Below are 15,112 nucleotides of genomic sequence, written 5' to 3'. Positions count from 1 at the left end.
TAGTTACTAAAGTATAAAACAATAATGAAGACCAGTATGCTATGCGGAACGATAAAATTATTTAGCAGTATGTCAGGTGTGAAGAATAGGAAAGGGAAATGACTCTTCTCAGTTTCAGCTAAGTGCAGTTAACAAGAACACAGCTTGATACAAAAGACGATACGATTTGTCACACAGATATTTAGAAATAATATTTATTACCACATTATGATCTATAGAACAGAGTTAACTTATAAACTGAAAGGTAGAAGAACAGAAAATTCTCATGTACGTTGAATGAGTTACAAACTGACATTAATCTGTTATACACAAAGTAAGCTTATAAATACTTTCGGGAAAAGCGGATCAATGTACAACGTCGCATTGTCGACAACACCATTGGACTTGCTTCGTCAGTGGCCACCATGTAAGCGGATTTTACCAGATTCATTTAGGTAACATGAACGGTTACTTTGAAAAAAAAAAGACAGTCGTATATCCATTCTATTCTTGTTCACTATCACCTACTGTTTTCTTTTCTTTTACTGCTCCAGTTGTAGTATAATTTACTCGGCAATTCCAGTCTTACTTTTTATTTACGCTAAAAGGCATAAGGCAAACACTGAAAATTACAAGAAAATTTCGGATTTTGCCATGAGCAAGCTGAATATTTTTGGCTCTTAGTGTTTTAGGTAGTTTTCTAAGAAAATCGTTAAGATAAAGTCATGCTGGGTAAGACACAGCGCATCAGTAACAATCATCTGTGAATACCCCTCCCCCATAGCTCTTGTGCTTTCGCTCATGTCTTTCAAAGAACGTAGGAGCAGACATGCACTTCACCTAAATATATTGAAAGTCCGGTAGTTTGTTTTCAGTCATCAGTCTTCTATTTCTATTATTTGCTCGATGTATTCCAGTCACCGTGTTCCTCTACAATTTTTTCCTCTACAGCTTCCTCTAATGCTATGGAAGTTATTCCCTGATGTCTTAACAGATGTCCTATCATCCTGTCCCTTTTTCTTGTCAGTGTTTTCCGTATATTCCTTTCCTCTCAGATTCTGCGCAGAACCTCCTCATTTCTTATCAGTCCACCTAATTTTCAACATTCACCTCTAGCAATATATCTCTTCTGTTCCTGATTTCCCATAGTTCATGTTTCAATACAATACAACGTACGTTGTCAGGAATTTCTTCCTCAAATTAAGGCCTGTGACTGAAACTAGTAACTTCTCTTGGCCAGGAATGTCCTCTTTACCAGCATTAGTCTGCTTTTGATGTCCTCCTTGCTCCGTCGGTCATGCGTTATTTTTCTGCCTAGATAACAAAATTCCTTAACTTCAACTTCTTCGTAATTGTCAGTTCTGATGTTACGTATCTCATTTCTGGTGCTTCTCATTATTTTCGTCTTTCTGCGATTTACTCTCGGCCCTTATCTGTACTCGGTAGACAGCTCATTCCATTCAACAGGTCCTGTAATTCTTCTTCACTGTCACTGAGGATAGCTATGTAATCATTGAATCTTATCGTTGATATCCTTTCACACTGAACTTTACTTCCGCTCTTGAACCTTTCTTTTAGTTCCGTCACCTAAATATACTGAAAGTCCGGTAGTTCTTCGATGTATGTATAGATTGGACATCCTTGTCTTTCACCCTTTTTAATCCGAGCACCTCATTCTTCGGCTCCCACCCTTACTATTGTCTCTTGGCTCTTGTACATGTTGTATATTACCCGTCTCTCCCTATAGCTTACCCTTATTTTCCACAGAATTCTGAACATCTTTGCCGGCCGATGTGACCGAGCGGTTCTGGGCGCTTCAGTCTGGAACCACGCGACCGCTACGGCCGCAGCTTCGAATCCTGCCTCGGGCATGGATGTGTGTGATGTCCTTAGGTTAGTTAGGTTTAAGTAGTTCTACGTTCTAGGGGACTGATGACCTGCGATGTTAAGTCCCATAGTACTCAGAGCCATTTGAACCATTTTTCTGAACATCTTGCACCATTTGACGTTGTCGAACGCTTTTTCCAAGTCGACAAATCCTAGTCTTGCTGCCATTACAACCGCAACTTGAGACCTGCCACTCTGGTGCCTTTAGCTTTCCTGAAGACAAAGCAATAGTCATCTGACGCATCCTCAATTTTCTTTTTCATTCTTCTGTATGTTATTCTTGTCAGCACGTTAGATACATGCGTCGTAAGTTAATTTCGCAATAATTCTCGCACTTAGCTGCCCTTGCAGTCTGTGGAATTGTGTGAATGACATTTTTTCAAAAGTCAGATGGTATATCGTCAGACTCATACAATCTACACACCAACGTGAATATTCTTTTTGTTCCACTTCCCCCAATGGATTTAGAATTACTGATGGAATGTCACCTATCCCTTCTGTCTTACAATGAAGAGCCAAAAAAATTGGTACAGCTACTTGATATCGTGCAGGGCCCCTACGAGCAGGCAGAAGTACGGCAACTCGACGTGGCATGGACTCGACTAATGTCTGAAGTAGCTCTGCAGGGAATTGACAACATGGATCCTGCAAGGATGGCCATGGAGATTTCTTCTGAACAGCACGTTGCAAGGCATCGCAGATATGCTCAACAGTGTTCTTGTCTGGGGAGTTGAGTGGCCAGCGGAAGTGTTTAATCTCAGAACAGTGTTCCTGGAGCCACTCTGTAGCAGTTCTGGATGTGAGGGGCGTCGCATTGTCCTGTTGGAATTGCCCAAGTTATCGGAATACACAATGAATATGAATGGATTCAGGTGATAAAACGGTATACTTAGGTTCCTGTCACATGTCAGAGTCGTGTTTAGACGTATCAGGGGTCCCATATCATTTCACCTGCACACGCCCCACACAATCACAAAGCCTCCACCAACTTGAACAGTCCCCTGATGACGCGGAGGGTCCATGGATTCATGAGGGTGTCTCCTCCATAACTGTACACCTCCATACGCTCGATACAATTTGAAAAGAGACTCGTCCGACCAGGAAACATGTTTCCAGTCATCAAAAGTCCGATGTCGGGGTTGACGGGCCCAGGCGAGGCGAGGGTACACGAGTGGGCCTTCGGCTCCGAAAGCGCATATCGACGATGTTTCGTTGAATGGTTCGCACGCTGCATTTCTTGATGCCCCAGCGCTGAAATCTGCAGCAATTTGCGGAAGGGTTGCACTTCTGTCAAGTTGAATGATTCTCTTCAGTCGTCGCTGGTCCCGTTCTTGCAGGATCTATTTCCGGGACAAGTGATGTCGGAGATGTGATGTTTCACCGGATTCCTATTATTCACGGTACACTCGTGAAATGGGCGTACGGGAAACTCCCCACTTCATCACTACCTCGAAGACGCTGTGTTACATCGCTCGTGCGCGGAGTATAACACCTCGTTCAAACTCACTTAATCTTGATAACTTGCCATTGTAGCAGCAATAACCGATCTAACAACTGTGCCAGACACTTTCTGTCTTATATAGGCGTTGCCGATCGCAGTGCCGTGTTCTGCCTGTTAACATAACTCTGTATTTGAATATGCATGCCTATACCAATTTCTTTGGCGCTTCAGTGTATTTGATCTTAAGTCTTCCAAAGCTCTTTTAAACTCCGATTCTAACGTTTAACCCGAAACAGCAGTCTCTGCGATATATCATGGGCTCTCTTTTTCAATATCTTCGGTTTAATTCTTGCCACATGTAAAGCAACATTCAACAATCAGCTTGACTTGGTCTGTTTGATGATAATGTATATCCTATAGAGGTGAGCACGAAGTCGGGTGCCTGTCTAACGGTATGTTCTGTATTAAGTGTAATAATTTGGTAGGTCCAATAGATGACATGTTTCTAATTATACATATTTTAGCTTCAATGGCTTTTCGTATTTTTTAATTTTACAGCATTTTATTACATACATGTATTTATGTTATTTTACAGTTGTATCATGGAGTGACTTTCTAGGTGGAATAAGATATATTTAGCTGATCCCAATTTTGAAACTTGGGTGCAAGAGCAGTTACGTGATATAGGTGAAGAGAAAAATGGCAATGACGACGACGTCTTCGATGATTCTGATGCTGACTCTGATTTTGTAGTAGTTAATGGTCACCATGAACAAGAGGGTGATACTAGTGAAGAAAATGCTTTATCTGAAGAAGAGCCTGTTGTGACCTGTACCGCGGATAATTACTTACAGCAAACACAGTCTTTAACGGCAAAGATAATTTCAAGAGAAACTGTTCAGAGTCCGTTAGAGCAAGAGAAACACCTCAACACAACAGTTTGCAAGGAGGAATGCTTGGACTGAAATCAGAAATCGAATTTTGGCCCAAACGCCTTCCAGTTATAAAGTATAGGAGGATTACTTTATGACGTCACGTTAGAAGCATACCAGCTGGTAGAATCAAAAAGAGGAAGACGTGTATGAAGTATCCTGCGTCAACGAAAAGGAAAATGGCGTATAAGGGCACCAAATGTGGCCAGCCAGTTTTTCTGCTGTGTAGTAGAAAGATGTGCGTCTATTGTGCAGAAGTCATGCGTATTAATACTTTCAGTTCATTTGATTATTACATTCGATTAAATTGTGTGCAATATTTCATTTAGACTGGTGTAACAATATTAGCACTCATTTCAAGACTCATACTAAATAACTACACGAACTCATCATGTTTGATGTTCATTTTGTGATGACTGGGTGTTGTGTGATGTCCTTAGGTTAGTAAGGTTTAAGTAGTTCTAAGTTCTAGGGGACTGATGACCATAGCTGTTAAGACCCATAGTGCTCATAGCCATTTGAACCATTTTTTGATATTGGTTTTGAATAACATAATCAATGAAGTATTTATAAGCACTGAATAGTATTTAATCTACTTGCAATAAGAGAAAACGACTATTCACTTAATTTTTGTCAGCTAATGTAGAGTTTTGTGATAAAAATATCACCAGGTCTATGAGACCGCGTATTTCATGTTACGCACTTTTAAGAGATGTTCCATGTTAAGGGCTAATACTGGATCCATAATCTCTTCTGTATTGACTCCTGTTTCTTCTTCTGTCACAGTCTTCTCCCTCATTTAGGCCTTCAATGTACTATTTCCACCTATCTGCTCTCTCCTCGGCATTTTACAGTGGACTTCCCACTGCTCTCTTAATGTTACCACTCTTGCTTTTAACTGACTTTTCTGTATGCTGAGACAGTGCTTCCGAAGCTCATTGCTTTGTCGATTTCATCAAATTTTTCATCCAGACGATCATTGATTTGTCGATTTTTTCACATTTTTCGTGCAGACAATTCACATTAGCTTCCTCACACTTCATATTTATTTCATTCTTAAGCGATTTGTATTTCTATATTCCTGAATTTCTCTAAACGTTTTTGTACTTTCCTCTTTCATCGATCAACTGAAGTTGCCCTTGACTTCTTCGCCGTTACCTTCTTTGTACCTTTGTTTTCCTTTCCAACTTCTGTGATTTTCCTTTTCAGGGATGTCCATTCCTCTTCAACTGAACCGTTTACTGTGCTGTTCCTTATAGCAGAAACTACAGCTTTAGAGAACTTCAAGAGTATTCATCCATTCCTTAGTATTTCCATATCCCACTTCTTTGCGTATTGATTCTCCCTGATTAGTCTCGTAAACTTTAGCCTACCCTTCATCATTACTAAAGTGTGATCTGGCACTAAGCACTATGGGACTTAACTTCTGAGGTCATCAGTCCCTTAGAACTTAGAACTACTTAAACCTAACTAACCTAAGGACATCACACACATCCATGCCAGAGACAGGATTCGAACCTGTGACCGTAGCAGTCGCGCGGTTCCGGACTGAAGCGCCTAGAAGCGCTCGGCCACTGCGGCCGGCTAAAGTGTGATCTGATTCTATATCTGTTCCTGGGTACGTCTTAAAAACCACTATCTGATTTCGGAATCTCTGCCTACCCATGATGCACTCTAACTAATATCTTCCCGTATCTCATGGCCTTTTGCTAGCAGATTTCCTGCTTTTGTGATTCACAGACAGATTATTGCTTATTACTAGCTGAAATGTATTACATAATTCAATCAGTCCTTCTCCTCGCTCAGTCCTAGTACCAATTCATATTCTTTCGTAACACTTTCTGCTACTTCTTCCTCTACAACCGCATTCCTGTCTGCCATGACAATTAGGTCATCATCTCCCTTTATTTACTGAATTACATGCTCAGTATTCTCATATACTTTCTCTATCGCTTCATCTTCAGCTTGCGACGTCGGAAAGTGTAAACTATCGTAGTCGGTGTTGGTTTGCTGTCGTTTCTGATGAGAACAGCCATATGACCGAAATGCTCGAAGTAACACACTCTCTGGCCTACCTTCCGTTTCATAACGAATCCTACGCCCGTTATACCATTTTCTGTTGCTGTTGTTATTATCCTATATTCATCCGACCACAAATCCTTGTCTTCTTTCCATTCACTTCACTGACCCCTACTATATTTAATTGAGTCTTTGCATTTTCCTTTTCAGATTTTCTAGCTTTCTTGCCACTTTCAAGCTTCTGACATTCCACGTCACGACTCGTAAAACGTTATCCATTCGTTGGTTATTCAAACTTTTTCTCAGAGTCACCCTTTGGCAGTCCCCTCCCGGAGATTCGAATGGGGTACTATTCCGGAATCGTTTTCCAATGGAGGAATCACCATGGCACTTTTCTCAATTACAGGTCACATAGCATGTGGATACACATTATGTATGTTTAATGTTGTAGCTTCCATTGCCTTCTGCATCCTCATGCCGTCGATCAACGCTGGTTTTTTCCGCTTTTTAGGTACAATTTGTCACCCCAAGGCCAAGAGAGTGTCCCCAACCTCTGTCCACTCCTCCACCATATTTGACAAGATAGTTGGTCGAATGAGGGTGATTTCTTACGCTGGCAGTCTTCGGCCGCTGAAGCTGATGACTTTTATTCGTGATTTAAGCGGCGGCGGGGATCGAGGAAGCTTTGATTACTAATCAAAGACGCTACTCCTAGTCCACGGGTCCTAGCAATAAGACCTCGATGATCTGCTTAACCATGTCTTTTATAACCTTAGTACGCGCCTTACACACAGAATTATCAGCCTGTTTCCGATCACTTTCGATTGTCTATATGTTTTTGCTCCAGGGGACGAAATTTATTGAAGATATCGAGATGAATATATGAAATTTTGAAATCTAGCAAGTCTTTTTGATAGCTTAGAAATTGTATAATACGGATCTTGTTGTTATAGTTAGTAAGGACCAACGTCCACTATTGCAACTGCTGCACTTTGTTACCAGGAAGTGTTGAATCAAAACCAAATATTGAGTTGCGACCTTCGCACCTTGTGATAGGTGATCAGTTTAAATTTAGTATCATGGAGATATACGTGAAACTTGTGGACGCCATGTGTAATAGATAATGCCTCTTTATTTACAAGTAATTTCGCTGTACCGAATTTAAAGTTTTGGACGCATTCACGCTAGGCTGCTCTGTGTCATCGGTGTATTTGTGGGGATGCATTTGCCCCGTGCTGCAGTCTGAGGCATCAGTGACCAACGGTATGTTTCTAAGTAAGTTGAACGTTGCTAAACAAGGAGCTAACGTAGGGCACCTTTTTAAGTTGCAAGAAAGTTTCTTGACACGTCTCTGACAGCACGACTTTGACTCCTTTTTTTACATAACTGATTAAGTAACTAAGCTGTTTGGGCTGCGTTGAGAATGAATTCTGCATAATAACGGACTTTGCCCAGGAATGACTGCTGTTCTTTGAGGTTCTTAGGAGATGGTAAGTTTTCGTTACGCACACATCATATTATGTTGACACGAGCCCGAATTTCCTTAATATGTATTGTGGGTACTTTACACTAGGCTCAAAGACGCTACTTTTGCCGATATGAAACGTAGATCATAGGCTTCATCTGTAGAAGTGAACTTTGAAAGTTTCCCGGCGTAAAGAGAGACAGCCTTGCAAGGGAGCTTGAACACCTACAATCTGTGTTGGATGATCCTGTCTATTCTCCAGACCTGAGCAGATCAACTTTGAAGAGGAGGACACGGAGCCAACAGCGTGAGCAAGAGGCGAAGGAGCGATTCAAGTCAAGGGCGTTCCTCACGTATGTCTGCAATATTTCGCCGAAATTAGGCAGAATCATAAGGAAACATTATGTCAAGGTAACATTCAAGCCACCTACAAAGACTTGTGCTGTTCTCGGTTCGGTAAAGGACGATCTGAGATTGCGGAGGGCCGGAATCTACAGAATATCTCTTCAGTGTGGAAAAGCCTGTGCTGGTCAGACAACACGCACATTGCGAGAAAGGTGCGTTGAACATGACCGCCACACTCACCTTTCGCAACTCAGTAATTCAGCCACAGCCGAGCATTGTATCTCCACAGGGCAGTCCATGGTTTATTCTGACACGAAATCTTGGCCTCGGGGAGATTCTTCTGGGATTCAGTTGTTAAGAAATCTGTGGAGACAGGTTTGGGGGAAAATCTTATTAACATTGATGGCAGAGCTCAAATCGAAAAATGCGTGGTACCCAGTGATTTCTTCAATATCTAAAGAAATGAAACGTTGTATGAAAAGTGAAACGTCTAGGGGCAGATAATTTTTATTAATATGGCATTTGAATTTTAACTGCGTAAGTCCGCATTCCGACAGAGAGCGCGCATATACACACAACAAAAAAAGTTTTGCATCACCCCGGTTCCCAGGACTCCTGAAGATAGACGTTGACTGTGGATATTGTATCACAGACACAGTTCCTTTGACTGTTCAGAGATGTCACTAAACCCACCCAATGATGTGAACAGCCGGCCTGGGTGGCCGAGCGGTTCTAGGCGCTACAGTCTGAAACCGCGCGACCGCTACGGTCGCAGGTTCGAATCCTGCCTCGGGCATGGACGTGTGTGATGTCCTTAGGTTAGTTAGGTTTAATTAGTTTTAAGTTCTAGGGGACTGATGACCTTAGAAGTTAAGTCCCATAGAGCTCAGAGCCATTTGAACCAAAGATGTGAACAAACATGCCTGAGCAGCGCCTATTAGACGGACGGGGTTCGACAGCAGATCAGTTCCAGTCATTCCATCAGGAAGAAAGTACACGGCTCGTGTTGTCTGTAGTTCAACCATGCCTAGACGGTCAATACCGCTCTTCGATCGCGTCCGCATTGTAACTTTGTGCCAGGAAGGATTCTCAACAAGGAAAGTGTCCAGGAGTCCTGGAGTGAATGAAAGCGATGTTGTTCGGACATGGAGGAGATACAGAGAGACAGGAACTGTGGATGACATACCTCGCTCAGGCCGCCCAAGTGCTAACACTGCAGTGGATGACCGCTACCTACGGATTACGGCTCGGAGGAACACTGACAGCAAGGTCATCATGTTGAATAATGCTTTTCTTGCAGCCACAGGACGTCGTGTTACGACTCCAACTGTGCTCAACAGGCTGCATGATGCGCAACTTCATTCCCGACGTCCATGGCGAGATCCATCACTGCAACCACGACAATATGCAGCGCGGCACAGATGGGCCCAACAACATGCCGAATGGACCGAGGATTGACATCACGTTCTCTTTACCGATGAGTGTCGCGCATGCCTTCAACCAGACAACCCGGTCAGGCTGAACGACTTAGACACAGTGTCCAGCGAGTGCACCAAGGTGGAGGTTCCCTGATGTTTTGGGTGGCATTATGTGGGGCCAACGTACGCCGCTGATGGTCATGGAAGGAATCATACCGGCTTTACGATACGTGAATCCCATTCTCCGACCGATACTGCAACCATATCGGCAGCATAATGGTGAGGCATTTGTCTTCTTCATGGACAAAAATTCGCGCCCCAATCGTACACATCTTGTGAATGACTTCCTTCAAGATAATGACATCGCTCGACTAGAGTGGCCAGCGTGTTCTCCAGACACGAACCCTATCGACATGCCTGTGATAGATTGAAAAGGGCTATTTATGGACGATGTGGCCCACCAACCACTCTGAGAGATCTACACCGAATCGCCGTTGAGGAGTGGGAGAATCTGCACCAACAGTGCCTTGATGAACTTGTGGATAGTACTCCACGACGAATACAGGCATGCAATGCAAAAGGACATGCTTCTGGGTATCAGAGGTACCGGAGTGTGCAGCAGTCTCGACCACCATCTCTGAAGTTCTCACTGTATGGTGGTACAACGTACAATGTGTGGTTTTCATGAGCAATATAAAGGGTTGAAATGATGTTTATGTTGATCACTTTTCCAATTTTCTGTACAGGTTCCGAAACTCTCTGAACTGAGGTGATGCAAAACTATTTTTGATGTGTGTGGTATCACCATTACACAGGTGGCTTGCACTATAGATGGAGCTATGTTCGGAGAGGGCGCGAAACTCGACAGAGCTCGCTCATGCAGTGGCTGCCTTTGCGCATGCGCCTTCGCGCCAATTTTTGGTATACAGTTACCGGCGAGAACTAGCAATCTCCAGTGCAAAACGCTCAACTGAAGATGGTTGAAATATCGTGGCAAGAAGCCGACGTCATCCTGCTGCAATCCCGAAAGTTGAAGGAACATCTGTTGATTTTGCAGGCACCGCTCTCACATGGCACCGGTGAGCAGAAAGTCAGTTAAATAATTAACACAACCAAGGATAAATCAGATGAGATCCTCAAAATATCTCTGAAATTTTGCGGGAGCACTTGCGATCACCTATGGCAAACGCTTATAATTATACACGCCGAAAAGGATATTACTCACTACAATCTATTTTATTTCATTGTCTACACTAACTGAAAGCAAGTGTCTGCGACAACTGCTCCACAGCCAATTTTGTCTGCAATTCCTACGGATACAGACCCGTGTTAGCTTGTCCATTAATTATAGAATTAAAATCGCCACAACTTCTAATTGAGCCAACTAGCTTCTTCATTACTGCTATGGGCGATGCTTCTGGCGAGGAGATACTGGCGACATTACTCCCATATTCTACAAATTATGCAATTCCTCTTCAACTTGATCTCGCACAACGAAAGACACTAGACGTTCTCTACTAATCTTAAGCACTGCTTATTCATTTAACTATGTTGCATAACCTAAGAACAATGAGGTGACAAAAGTCACAGGATACCTCCTAATATCGTGTCGATCCTCCTTTTGCCCAGCGCAGTGCAGCAACCCGACGTGGATTGGATTCACCTGCATCGGGCATGGATGTGTGTGATGTCCTTAGATTAGTTAGGTTTAAGTAGTTCTAAATCTAGGGAACTGATGACCTCAGCTGTCAAGTCCCGTAGGGCTTAGAGCCATTTGAACAATTCTTGGTTGGATTCAAGAAGTCGTAAGTCCCTCGCAGAAATATTGAGCCATAGGAACATGAAGTCCATGGATGGCTGCTAATGGTCTCCAAGTGTCAGAACATAACCGTTCCCAGTCAACGATCGGTTCAGCTGGACCAACATCATTATGGAGCCACCACCACCTTGCATAGTGTCTTGTTAACAACTTGGGTCCATGGCGTCGTGGAATTTGCGCCACACTCGGCCCATACCATCAGCTCATACCAACTGACAGCTGAACACATCTGGCCAGAACACGGGTTTCCTGTGGTCTAGGGTCCAACCGATGTGATATAGAGCCAGGAGAAGAGCTGCAGCCGATGTCGTGCTTTTAGCAAAGGTAGTATCGTCTACATCTACATCCATACTCCGCAACCCACCTGACGGTGTGTGGAGGAGGGTGCCTTGAGCACCTCTATCGGTTCTCCCTTCTATTTCAGTCTCGTATTGTTCGTGGAAAGAAGGATTGTCGGTATGCCTCTGTGTGGGCTCTAATCTCTCTGATTTTATCCTTATGGTCTCTTCGCGAGATATACGTATGAGGGAGCAAAATACTGCTTGACTCCTCGGTGAAGGTATGTTCTCGAAACTTTAACAAAAGCCCGTACCGAGCTACTGAGCGTCTCTCCTGCAGAGTCTTCCACTGGAGTTTATCAATCATCTCCGTAACGCTTTCGCGATTACTAAATGATCCAATAACGAGGCGCGCTGCTCTCCATTGGATCTTCTCTATCTCCTTTATCAACCCTATCTGGTATGGATCCCACACTGCTGAGCAGTATTCAAGCAGTGGGCGAACAAGCGTACTGTAACCTACTTCCTTTGTTTTCGGATTGCATTTCCTTAGGATTCTTCCAATGAATCTCAGTCTGGCATCTGCTTTACCGACGATCAACTTTATATGATCATTCCATTTTAAATCACCCCTAATGCGTACTCCCAGATAATTTATGGAATTAACTGCTTCCAGTTGCTGACCAGCTATATTGTAGCTAAATGATAAAGGATCTTTCTTTCTATGTATTCGCAGCACATTACACTTGTTTACATTGAGATTCAATTGCCATTCCCTGCACCATGCGTCAATTCGTTGCAGATCCTCCTGCATTTCAGTACATTTCTCCATTGTTACAACCTCTCGATATACCACAGCACCATCCGCAAAAAGCCTCAGTGAACTTCCTATATTATCCACAAGGTCATTTATGTATATTGTGAATAGCAACGGTCCTACGACACTCCCCTGCGGCACACCTGAAATCACTCTTACTTCGGAAGACTTCTCTCCATTGGGAATGACATGCTGCGTTCTGTTATCTAGGAACTCTTCAATCCAATCACACAATTGGTCTGATAGTCCATATGCTCTTACTTTGTTCATTAAACGACTGTGGGGAACTGTATCAAACGCCTTGCGGAAGTCAAGAAACACGGCATCTACCTGGGAACCCGTGTCTATGGCGCTCTGAGTCTCGTGGACGAATAGCGCGAGCTGGGTTTCACACGATCGTCTTTTTCGAAACCCATGCTGATTCCTACAGAATAGATTTGTAGTTTCCAGAAATGTCATTATACTCGAACATAATACGTGTTCCAAAATTCTACAACTGATCGACGTTAGAGATATAGGTCTATAGTTCTGCACATCTGTACGACGTCCCTTCTTGAAAACGGGGATGACCTGTGCCCTTTTCCAATCCTTTGGAACGCTACACTCTTCTAGAGACCTACGGTACACCGCTGCAAGAAGGGGGGCAAGTTCCTTCGCGTACTCTTGTGTAAAATCGAACTGGTATCCCATCAGGTCCAGCGGCCTTTCCTCTTTTGAGCGATTTTAATTGTTTCTCTATCCCTCTGTCGTCTATTTCGATATCTACCACTTTGTCATCTGTGCGACAATCTAGAGAAGGAACTACAGTGCAGTCTTCCTCTGTGAAACAGCTTTGGAAAAAGACATTTAGCATTTCGGCCTTTAGTCTGTCATCCTCTGTTTCAGTACCATTTTGGTCACAGAGTGTCTGGACATTTTGTTTTGATCCACCTACCGCTTTGACATAAGACCAAAATTTCTTAGGATTTTCTGCCAAGTCAGTACATAGAACTTTACTTTCGAATTCATTGAACGCCTCTCGCATGGCCCTCCTCACATTACATTTCGCTTCGCGTAATTTTTGTTGGTCTGCAAGGCGTTGGCAATGTTTATGTTTGGTGCCATAGCCCATTAACGCCAAATTTCGCCAACTGTCGTAACGCATATGTCCGTCGTACGTCTCACATTGATTTCTGTGGTTATTCCACTCAGCGTTGCGTGCTCTGTTAACAATCACTACTCTACGCAAACGCCGTTGCTCTCGGTGGTTAAGTGAAAGCCGTCGACCACTGCGTTGTTCGTGGTGAAAGGTAAAGCCTGAAATTTATTATTCTCGGCTCACTCTTGACACAGTGAATCTCGGAAATCTGAATTTCCTAATGGTTTCCGGAATGGAATGTCACCTGCACCTAGCTCCAATTCAGATTCCGCGTTCAACGTCTATTAACTCCTGTCGTGCGACTAAAATCACATCGGAAATCTTTCCACATGAATCATTTTCGTGAAAATGACAGCTCCGTCACCGCACCGCTCTTTTATACCTTTTATACGCGACACTACTGCCTTCTGTATATATTCATATCGCTATCCCATGAATTCTGTCACCTTAGTGTGTTCATAACGTTTTAAGTTCTATAACGTTTTAAGTTCTTTGTATGCAGTCGCAATGGAAGCTAGACACATTTGATGAAAGTTCTGGAAACTATAAAACACAGAAGTGTAGAAGCAGAAAACATTAGTCGTCGTCAATAGAGTTTGCCACCAGCACAGTTAGCTACTGAGGTACTTGTTTATACTTAGCGTGGACTACGACCTGATCCGCAACGGCCGGCCAATGGTGGCCGAGGGGTTCTAGGAGCTTCAGTCTGGAACCGTACGACCGCTACGGTCGCAGGTTCGAATCCTGCCTCGGGCATGGATGTGTGTGTTGTCCTTAGGTTAGGTAGGTTTAAGTAATTCTAAGTTCTACGGGACTGATGATCTCAGATGTTAAGTCCAATAGTGCTCAGAGCCATTTGAACCATTTTTTTTTATCCGCAACGAAATCGATTGTCCATTGTACTTCACCATTCTGGACTAAGAATACCATAGCTGTGGGGAGCCATTGCGCTGACACGTGACCACCTTAATCAGAGACATGGCCGCTCCTGTGTTCACCTGAAATTCTGCCGTTGCTCCACTAATTTTTAGCCGCAGCATGAGCTTCTGCATTCTGTCCGCTACTGCTATCGGCACCAGCAAGGCAGCTTGCAACACGCTAGCGGCTTTTGTTGTCTCTTACCGGCCAAGGCAGACACTTGCTAGATGCTTCTGCCTGCGTCATACAGAACGAGGCCGACGAGACGTTCGGGCCTTGTGGCATGCGTCACAGCTCGTGACACTACAGGTCTTACGATTTCCAGCGTCCGTCTTCGGCGGGAAGTGAGTTACTGTTTGAGACGAATCTAATAATTCCTCACTGCACGTTTTAGCCACGCAAGCTCCCGATATCAAATGACAAAATTAATACTTTTAGTGGGTATGCTATACTGATTTCTTGCGGGCTCCAGCCGTAGTTGAGCGTTCGCGATATATGTCGGCCACGTCGCCTAGCGTGACGTCACAAATTTGTTACGAAGCCCGTATTTACCGTAGGCCCTCATTCAAAAAAGGTGACCTATGGAAAGGGGCAGTGACGCAGTGATTCCCTGGACCGAAATCTGGGCAAGATTTCCTAACTTTCCCGTGACTCTT

This window comes from Schistocerca serialis, chromosome 4 (assembly GCF_023864345.2).
Source record: "Schistocerca serialis cubense isolate TAMUIC-IGC-003099 chromosome 4, iqSchSeri2.2, whole genome shotgun sequence".
NCBI lineage: Eukaryota > Metazoa > Arthropoda > Insecta > Orthoptera > Acrididae > Schistocerca > Schistocerca serialis.
Note: the sequence above shows the minus strand (reverse complement) of the source record.